Source organism: Cyanistes caeruleus, chromosome Z (assembly GCF_971803275.1).
Source record: "Cyanistes caeruleus chromosome Z, bCyaCae1.hap1.1, whole genome shotgun sequence".
Classification (NCBI taxonomy): domain Eukaryota; kingdom Metazoa; phylum Chordata; class Aves; order Passeriformes; family Paridae; genus Cyanistes; species Cyanistes caeruleus.
In genome coordinates this window covers 26,071,182-26,081,542 of record NC_141732.1, presented here as the reverse complement: position 1 = coordinate 26,081,542, position 10,361 = coordinate 26,071,182, and the positions used below count along the sequence as shown (strand labels likewise).

The 10,361-nt window shown below is 36.5% G+C and overlaps 1 protein-coding gene across 2 annotated transcripts in view; it reads left to right on the top strand.

Annotated features, from left to right (window-relative positions):
- The window catches only part of LOC147648236 (uncharacterized), a 127,490-nt gene that overhangs the window by 34,032 nt on the left and 83,097 nt on the right, over positions 1-10,361 (top strand). The window lies entirely within an intron of this gene.

The following is a 10,361-nucleotide window of genomic DNA, read 5'->3' as shown; positions in this document are numbered from 1 at the left end:
AAACCATTCACTAAGCAGAATAGAAATACGCCAGCAGATGAACAAGCTCTGAGATAATCTTGCATTTGTTGCCTTTAAAAGAGAAGAAAAATTCCTTTGTCATTTTTGGTATGGGAATTGTTTGATAAACAACAGTTTATATTGAGCTAGCTGGAAAAGTTGAACTATTACCATTCAAATATGAACTTAACTCCTTTAGTTTTGAAATGTGAATCAGAGCTAGTCCCAATAACAGTAAATCAAATTACTGTACATTTCAACTCTAAATTACTCACATAATGCATGCAACACTAATCCTAAAAATATACAAGAAATAGAATTAAAAAAAAAAATATTTCTGCATGAAGAAATACAGAATTCCTTTATACAGAGGAATGCTTATATTGCATCAACTCAGGGACAAAAAAATGCATCAGAATGTTTTTATCTGACATGTTGTATCTGATACTTGAGATGATAAGCAATATTTTTCAATAACTCAGTTCAAATTGTCAGTTAAAATTCCCACTAATAGAATTGCAAAATCACTTTGACTGTGATTTAATGCAAAATCCACCTGGATAATGTAGTCAATATTCTATGCAAATGTTTATTGCACATTGTCAGTTCACATCAGAGAACCTGGGTTACAAACCCAAATTAAACTGAAGCAGTTCATAGAATCACAGAGTGGCTTGTATTGGAATGGACCTTTAAAGGTCATCCAGTCCTACCCTATTATTCTGAGCAGAGTTGTGCTTCACTAGATCAAGATTCTCTAAGCCCTATACAACCTGGCCTTTAATGCTCCCAACGTTGGGGCATCCACAGCTTCTCTGAGAAACCTGTTCAAGACCCTCACCATCCTCTTTGTATAAACTTCCTTCCTCTTTTCCAATCTAAACCTCTCCTTTTTCAGTTTAAGACTTTAAACTTTCAGTTTAAGACTTGCCCTTTATCTTGTCAATATAGGCCTTTCTTACAGACATGTGGAAGAATTGCAGTAGGTCTCCCTGAAGCCTTCTATTCTTCAGTTCTTTCAGACTTTTGTTACAGGAGAGGTATTCTAGCCACTTTTTTGTGGGCCTCCTCTGGATTCATTCCAAGGGGTCCACATCTTTCTTGTGCTGCAGACCCCAAAGCTGAATGCAGCACTCCAGAGGGGGTCTCACCAGAGCAGAGCCAAGGGGCAGAACCCCCTCCCTTGCCCTGCTGGCCACACTGTTTGTTGGCAGCCCAGGTTTGGACTGGCTTTCTGGGCTGCCAGTGTGTATTGGTGGCTCAGGTCCTGTTTTTCATCCAGCAATGTATTGAGTCTGGCTGAGATGGAGTTAATTTATCAAGAATAATGTTGTAGGTGAGCATTGTGAAAGGCCTTACAGAAGTACAGATAGGTGATGTCAACAACAGGTTGGGATTCTGATGCAGTCACTCCATGACAGAAGGTTGTTATGTGTTTATGTTCAATGTAGCCCATTACATTTCTTACATAAACATACACATTTATTGACATATTATATAACATATTACATTACATATGTATTTATGCTCAATGTAGCCCATTACATTTATTACATAGATATATAGGCATTTTTGCTCAATGTAGCTGATTACTAGTGGACTACATGCTATTAGGAGATTTCTGTAAATCTCTGCCAGAGAAGCAGAAGTGAGACGTGTTTTATTACTGAGGAAATCCATGCACGACACTGTTTCTTGCACACCATTTTAAGGATAATCTTTGTGATATCTATAGGGCCACATTGTGCATGAACCAGACATGTTCATTCCTGATGGGAAGGGCAGCATCCTCTGCATATTCTTCCACTCTCCCTCCCTATGCTTGGGAAAGGCATGGAAATAGTATCGTATCTTCCAAATCAGTTCCCACTGATCATCCAATCAGTTCTGATTCACCGTGGTTATGCATGTTTGGGGTTGAATTAGAATGACATATAAGCGCAAAACTGGTAAATCAAAAGGGCAGAAAAAGGGCAAGGAGGTATCATTTAAAATTAACTATTATCTCTAGTGTTTCAAGATTTTGAGACTTGAGCTCCCTCCCCCCCAAAAAAGGAGGGAACTTCACAATATATTGTAGGTCAGAAAATACCTTCTTTTTTAATTTGTAGATATCTAATAAATTAATTGGTAATTTTCTCTCTAAAGAAAATAGGTTGTGGGAGTGGTTTGCAGAGTGTTTGCAGAGGTTTTGCAGAGTGTTGTGATCCATTTTTCACAAAAAATCTTCTCCATTTGTGTTTGCCTCCATCAGAATCTCTCAGTATTTATAATTCCAGACTTACTGAATGTATTTCATGATTCATATTACGTAATTAGAAGTGAGAAACGTTACTTAATTGCAGATATTCACTGATGTCTGAAGATACTGTCCATTTCACATGATCTCTTGTCTCCTCACATGTTCTATTTTCCATGAAGTTGGAGTATTGTAAATAGCTTTTTAGGTATTTTTCTTGAATGAGAAAGAAAATAATTCATAGACATGTAAATTTTTTATAAAGAGTACAGACCCTGGCTTGAGATATGATGCCATGGGCATGAATCATATACAATAACATTGTAAATGAGATAACTGTAGCATTATATTCTCTGGGCAGAGTTAATAGATTCAGTAGAACTCTAGCAAGATATTGTAGCTGACATTTCCCTATTTCTTTCAGAAAAGCCTTTATTAATCCTCAGTTTGCACATTGGACCAGATTAAGTCCCGGCAGAGAAAATCCTAGATTTAGTGGTTTTAATTTCCTAAGTTACTGAGTAGGAGCCAACTTTACAACTGTCGTCAAATTTGACTAGGATACTCTATCAGCTTTCTTTCTCACTCCCTGACAAAACATTTCCTAATAAAGAAAACGTATTAATGTTCCTAACAAATGCTAACTGACAACGTCTCCAAAACTATATGTAAAGGTGAGCTTTATTTTTTTCTATTTATTTTTGTGAGATTCCTGAGAATGCCTTAATATGGAATTGCCTTCCTTTATTTCTCAATGAATTTTATAAAAAATAATTATTTATGTATGGAATATATGTTTTTGACAATTTCCCCAACCACTTGCCTTTTAATGCAAATGTTTCAAACTGTTCTAATGTCCATGAAGGTCTCATGTTGACTTGTTCTCTTAATAAAGCACTGGAGCGCTGTGTTCTCTATAGAATTTTGAATGTCTGCAAAAGGAAAGACAGTGCCTAGAGACAAAATATCCAGACAGATTTAAACGGCAACCTCATAGGATATTGTATAAGTGTCTTCACTTCCAGAAGTCTACCATCCTTATTTAAGAAAGTCCCTTTTCCTTCACAGAAAACTGAAGTATTTCAGTGGTGTAGCCTCACATACAGAGATTTTTTCCCTCTTCAGTGCACCCAGTTGTGGTCTCTTCTGTTAATATTGCATAGCTATGTGCTTTTCTTGGGTTATTCTTGCACCCCATTGCTTTGTACAGGTTTATGTTACTTACGAGGGTGGAACAGAAACATTTCTAGGAGAAACATCCCCATAAAGTTAAAATACTAAATCATGGAAACTATTATATAGAATTTCATGCATTTCTTCTATTAATTTATTTTTAGCTTCAGATTGGCTTTCAGTTCTCAGGCACCTACTAGACATTTCAGGAGACCTAATTTTTTTTGACGACATTTGCTGTTTTATAAGCAGTCTACTTCATCACAGGGAAATATTTAAAACTAACTGCATTTTTAACACAAAGGTAATCTGTCCTTTTGAAATATTTCACATACAAAGATTAATAAATTACACATGTTGCTATAGCAACTATGAATCAAAGTGTAGTAAGTCTAGACAGTTCTATTCATGCCCTTTGAAAAGAAAATCAAATATAAATATCAAGTTTTTGGTTCATGCTGCCTAGAATAATTTGGTAAAAATTAAAACAATAGTGATTTATTTTACCCTGGTCTGTCTGCTTGTGGAATTAATTTTAAAGGCTCATGTTTAAACACCCACATTTTTCCTGTGTGTGTTAACACATTAATGCCCTCAGATTTTTTATCATAGGTGCCTCTTATGGGCTTCTGTAAAATAATTCTGATTCAACAGTGACATGAAAAAAGTCATTAGTATAATGATCAACTATTTCTTAATTAATAATAGACACAAGTGATTTTCGTATACCTGTGGGACAGGTGAATGCAAGATGTCCTTGAAAATAGATTGGCTCCCTTTATTATGTTAATAATTTTATAGAAAACCTAGGATGAAATCTATGCCTTAAAGTCAGCTCTGTAGCCTCAAATGATGGTGATGACCCAGTCTAAGAGAAGGATTGACCAGGTAAAAATCTGATGGGCCATGTACTCTTTTATAGTTCACTAGGTGCTTTGTTTGCATGTGCAAAATAAAAAGGCAAGTGTTTCAAAAACTGTTTCCAATTAATTGGTACTGTTTGTGAAGAGTATGGGAGGTGGGATAGGTTCTAAAAATAGAATTGGTAAAATAGACCAAACTAAGAGGAAGTATCTGTCATGAATTTTGAGTGCTACTTAGTAAATAGTTGTTGCATCAGCAAAGATATGAAATGGTTTCCCCATGAGAACTGCAACTCCTGAGTTTAAAAATAATCTCTGCCCAATGAGTGACAGTGAAGGAGATTACAACATAATATTAATTCATGAATGGTGTGGAAAAAGTGAATGAGGAATTACTATTTCTTATCACGGTATGAAAACAAGGGAGCATCAAATGAAATAGCAAGACAGTATTTTCAAAATAAGGAGGAAATTGTTTTTCAGTAAATGTGTAAAGTTCTTTCCACACAGCACATGAACGCCTGAAGATTACAAAGATTACAAGGATTGCCTGAAGATGTTCAAAGCGATTGAGCAATGAATTGGGAAAAATTGAGTGTGCTTGGTTAAACACAGAGATGAGAAATTTGGCTCAGGAGGCCCTGCAGTTAAAATCGTGGAGACTGGAAGGGCTTTTGGAGAAGTTTTGTTTTGTAATAGTTCTGTTTCTTATAAGTCTCCTTAGGTGGTCCCTGTTAACCATTCTTGGAGAAGGCTTACTGTGCATTATAGATAATAGGTGTGACCTTGTAACGCATTTTTTAATCTGTTTATTATGTCAAGCAGTGATAACGAAGTTGTGAGAAGAGAATAAAAGAGAAGAGGGATTTAAAAGTATTTTTAAAAGAAGATTTTGCATTCTAGCAGCACTTCATCCTATCAATTTAATAAGCTTTTTTTTATGTGGTTTTATCCAGGAGCTTGTGTTTGGTGGTTTTGATCTCCATAAAGCCAGGAATAGAAATTGTACTGCTGTAAAACTAGAGGGAGGCTTAAGACTTTTTCCCTTAAAAATATTGGATCCAACTTTCTCAGTCCAGAAGACCCAGTCAGTGGAACATTTGAAAAAATGACATTTTTTCAAAATGTATTCATTTTGTATATCTTCTTTATCTGATTATTTTGTAATGGAGAGTATTTGGTGATGTAGTTAACATTCAGTTAAAAATTTGGAATATAAGGTCAAAATACAGGGCACTTTCTAGACGCAGCTAGTCAGTGAGTAATCGAAAGCTAGACCCTCATATCTATTATATGAAGAGTTTTTTAAGCTGGAAATGATGAGACTTCCAGGGAGAACAGAATCTGTAGTTTAGTACTTTTCCTTAGTTTCTTAGTTTTAGTAGGCAGACCAAATGGCTAATGTGACTGAAAGCATGAGAATGAAAAATAAGATTCTAATAAAAATAAACTTCCAGGGTTTTGTTTCTTTTAAGCCAAAGTTACTTGAATACAGAGGGATCACTTACATAGTAATAGTTGCCTCTCTGCCCGCACTTTTTGACCAATTTGCAAAATGTAAAGGTACTAATATCAATGCATTAATCCCACAGAATTCAGTTTAGCAAGAATTAATTTGTCCTCGTAAATGTTTGACTAATCCTATTGACAGAAGTATATTGTGGAATAAGAGAATTTTCTCTACATGTATATGTGTGTACCTATGAATAAACAAAAAAAAAAGTAGATGGGATGGAAAAAAAGAGGCAAAAAATGAAAAGCCCTGGGCTAACCATATAGCTGAAAGGATATGTTTTCTTCAGATGACATATTATTTTCTGGGAGCAGCTAGGTATAAACTCTTTCTTCTGCATTTTGCAAAGCTATGTGGGCTAGCACACTGACTTGAAAAGGCACAACCAGGAATTCCCCTTGTAAACTTATCCCAAATAATTAAGAGATGAGGAAGTAATTTCTGTCTAGGCAGAAAGGGCTGAGGGTAGGGATGATGTTTTCCTACTCAGAGCCTACTGGTGGAGCTAACACAAATTTCAGACTCAATAATCCCAGCTGTCAGGCACTGTGCAACTTCCAGCTCTCAGTTAAGTGGATGAATTTTAGATATTTTTTTTGGAAAACAGCTCTTCTATGATTTACATGCTTGTGCTGGGGAATCTGGGTGTTTACTGAATCCTTTTGTTTCATAGATAGAAGGAAACAAGGCTGAGGTCCCAGTGACAGTTCTGTGATCTCTGTGTCCCTATCAGGATTTGTCACAACATGCTGCACTGCAGCACGTATGAGCAGAATGAAGTATCCTGGTTTGTAGATGTTTCAAGGTCATTTTAAGATTGCTTGGGTGTTTGGATGACTGCCACACAAGAAAAATCTTGATATCAAATTCCTACATGTGAATCAAACCCCTAAATTCTCTTTTCTTCCTGATCAGGGAACTCAGCTATATCTGGCTACTGCAAGAACTCTGCTGTCAAAAAAGCTAGACTCGTTTTTACCAGATCCTTGCTGAATCTGTACACTTACTGTTTGAGGCTAAAAATGAAAATTTCTTGAGGTGAGAACTGACATGCACCTGACATTGTGGCAATTCTGTTTGGATTCTTGAGGCAATTTATCATCTAAACATTTTTTTTTTAGCGCTTGGACAACAGAATTTGAGGGAGCATTTTTCATTCACATTGCTCAAATCTGCATTGTAGATCTAGCATATACTTTTTCTTTCTTTAACATTACATGTTTAGTAGAACAAGGAACCCAGATATTCCATATACTCACCATACTCACCAATGTCAAATGCTTGCTGGAGAAGGTTGTTATGTGCTCTTCAGGACAAGAGACCATGTTATTGTGTACCAAAGAAATTATGAAATTACCTCCAGAAGTCATTTGACACACCTTAAATTTTTTTTCCTTGCAGTACTTGTTTTTGAATTTAAGCAACTTTGTGTAACCCTGCTGGCTATCTTGAATTACCTCCCTGTCCTCCATATGTCATCTGGAGGATCTGTTTCATGATCTTCACAGACGCAAGAGGTGAGGTTGACAGATCAGTAATTCCCAGGGTCCTCTTTTCTACCATTTTTAACAATGGGTGAAATATTTCCCTTTTTCCAGAGAGCTGGGACTTTGCCTGACTGCCATAACTTATTGAATATCATGGAGAGTGGCTTGGCAACTACATCAGCAAATTCCCTTAGCGCTCTGAGCTTCATGGATTTATGTGTGTAGACTTAAGTCTAAAAGGGGCATGTCTTGGTGAGAAAATGATGAATCCTTTGCTATATGTTTGTGATGAGAATCATCACATTTTGTCAAAAAGGATCCCAAGAAAGTAACTTTTAAGTGATGGTGCCTGTAGAAAAAACAGCAAAAATGTGCTATGGAGATTTTTTTAATGAGAATTTTCGTCAATATTCAGTGAGGGTCACTTTATTTGTAAAAGGAATAGATGGTAGATTTAGGATTTTAATTCTTATTGATGCAGTTCTGTAAATTCCTATGTAGACCTGTGTCTGTAATTGCACAAAGAGAGTTTCCTTCCTCAAAATACTGATTCTGCCTTTCTAGTAAGACAGTACAATGATAGATTGCAGACAAGGGATATGGATCACGTTTCAGGAAAAGAAAGGTAATCATAAAACCAGCAAAGGGCTGTAGCTGGAGTGGTTGTGTAAATCTATGGACAGAGTACAACATGAATATGGGGATGTATTTCCCTTTTTTACATTTAGGAATAGATATGACAAATATCTAAAACTAAAACTTATAACAGGTTCTGGACTTTGGTGGAAAAGGAGACTAGATGACTTTTGAGGTCCTTCCTAATACCTTTATACTTACATAATGATCTCATCATAGAAGACCTTGGATCTGGAAAAAGTACAACTATTAGCTTATTTCAGGATAATTTAATTTTAAAATTGTCTCTGGAGATCTACTGATGCAAAATCCTGCTTCAAGGATAGACCAGACTGATCAGGGCTATGTCCAGATGAGTTTATATATCTCTATGCTTTCTCCAAACAGCTGTTTCGGTGTTTATTCTCTGACATGGGAGAAAAACCCACTTTATTTTTTTTTAGTTGGTTTGATACTTCTGCTGTTGCAGATTGACACCCTGCCTCTGATCATTTTTCTGTGCATGGAAAAGAAGACCCTGGCTCTGTCTTCTGTAGATTCCCCTGCAGGTAGTTGAAGACTGTGATTATATAGACTTCTCCAGTGTAAGAATATCCAGCTCTCTCTACCTTTCTTTCTATGAGACTTGCTGGAGTGACAAGATGTGTGTTTGCTACCATGAGCACTGTAGCCAGAAACAAATTCTCTTCAACTTTCAGTCTAGGCAAGAGATAGCTGTGTGTCTTTGGTAGCTGTCTTCCGTGACCTTTCCTTTTAGCACCTGTCTTTGAATGTGTAAACAAGAAAAAGTTTTTTTTGAGTTGCATGGTATCAGGAATGAAAAGTAATTTTAAGAAGTACCCCAGGCAGAAGAGTAGAACAATTAAAAGCTCTGTCAGAGCTCATACTCTCTGGAAACGTAAAAGGCAATTGAAAGAATTCTCCCAAAGGGAATTTCATACAGTGCTTGTCCTATATCTGCTAGCAGTATGAGTCAGTAAATGGAAGATAATCTGAAGGCTGCCACCTTTAGCATTTGCCTTATTCTGCTCTATGCAGAATTTAATATATTCAGCAGTTTTGAATTAAATAGATGAAGCTGAATGCAGCACAGTACTTCAGAGGACTGGGAGCATTACTATGAGAACTATATAATGTTAATACATATTTTCAAGGAATTCAAGGCATTGCTGATGAGAGATGGGGAAGCCAAATCTTGCAGAGATTAAGGAGCCAAGCTGCTGATAAAATGAAAAAAAAAAATTAAAAATTGGTGACTCAGTGTGGGGCAGGACAGAGAGAGATCCAGAGGACTACCATAAGGAAAACAAGTTGGATTTGCTGAGCAAAGAATATCTTAATCTAAAGTGTTTGGACTACACTTTGGTGGTAACTAAGAATCCTAAAGAGCACAACAAGCATAAGAGAAAACAAAACTGCAAAAAGCAAAAAAATTCACTACTACACAAGTGAACTAAAAAGTGAGGTTTTTTCTCACAACTTTAATATAAGTGGTTTAACACCTGCTTTTTTCATAATGTCTCCTTTTTTTTAAGAAGAATTACAGAAGGGGGAACCATCTAGAGAGCAAGCTTGAGGATGCTTTCCAGGGGTAAGAGAGCTCTCAAAAGAGTCCATACTAGAGCAATAAGGGCTCAATTGTGTCATGATTTGACATCAGAAATGTTGGACCTGAAGACCCAAAGCTTTCAAGCAGCGAGGTACTAGCCGGGCATTTTTCATCACCGAGCAGAATGAAGAATACTGAAACTTAATTATTTTTGTGCTGTTGAAAATTGCAAAATTTTATTGCAGAGCCATAAGATGGTTAAGTACAGTGTCAGTGTCATTAAAAGAACCCAAGCTGCTTATCAGTCAAGAGAATTTGAGGCCTGTGGATGCTTGTTTCTTTTGCCATTGCTAAGCCGTCAGACATGAAGTAAAGAGGGAACATAGTCAATGCTAGGCAGTTCAGGATGAAGGGTTTATTTTTTCACTCTCACTACTCTGGTGTTCCTTACTTTCTGAGCTTTGGGGTGACACTCTTGTTTAGTCTGGTTGCTCTGGATAGGTTCAGGTTCTGAGAGAATCAATGGAGGGCTTCTTTTGGTCTCTTCTCACTAGAGCATGCCAGCATTGTCCCTACACAGCACTAGGATCATCTCTAACTGACCCCTCCAATTAAAATCAATAGTTTTGTCTGCAGTTTATTGCTTCTGTACCCTAAAAGTGTTCTTCATTATCTTAGGTCTTAGCTGCAAAATGGATGTAGGATTTTTAATCTCTTCCAGTGCTGTCTTTGGCTTCTGATGGTTATATAAACCCAGTCTTAAATGGTTTTGTTTGTTTTTCTGTTTGCTTAATAAAGCTTATTTGTGATAGCTGAAGATCTGAATCTTGTAAACAGGCTTTGTAGTTCTTCCTGAAATCAACTCTTGTTCTTTGTTTGCTTATGGGTTCAGCAAACATCT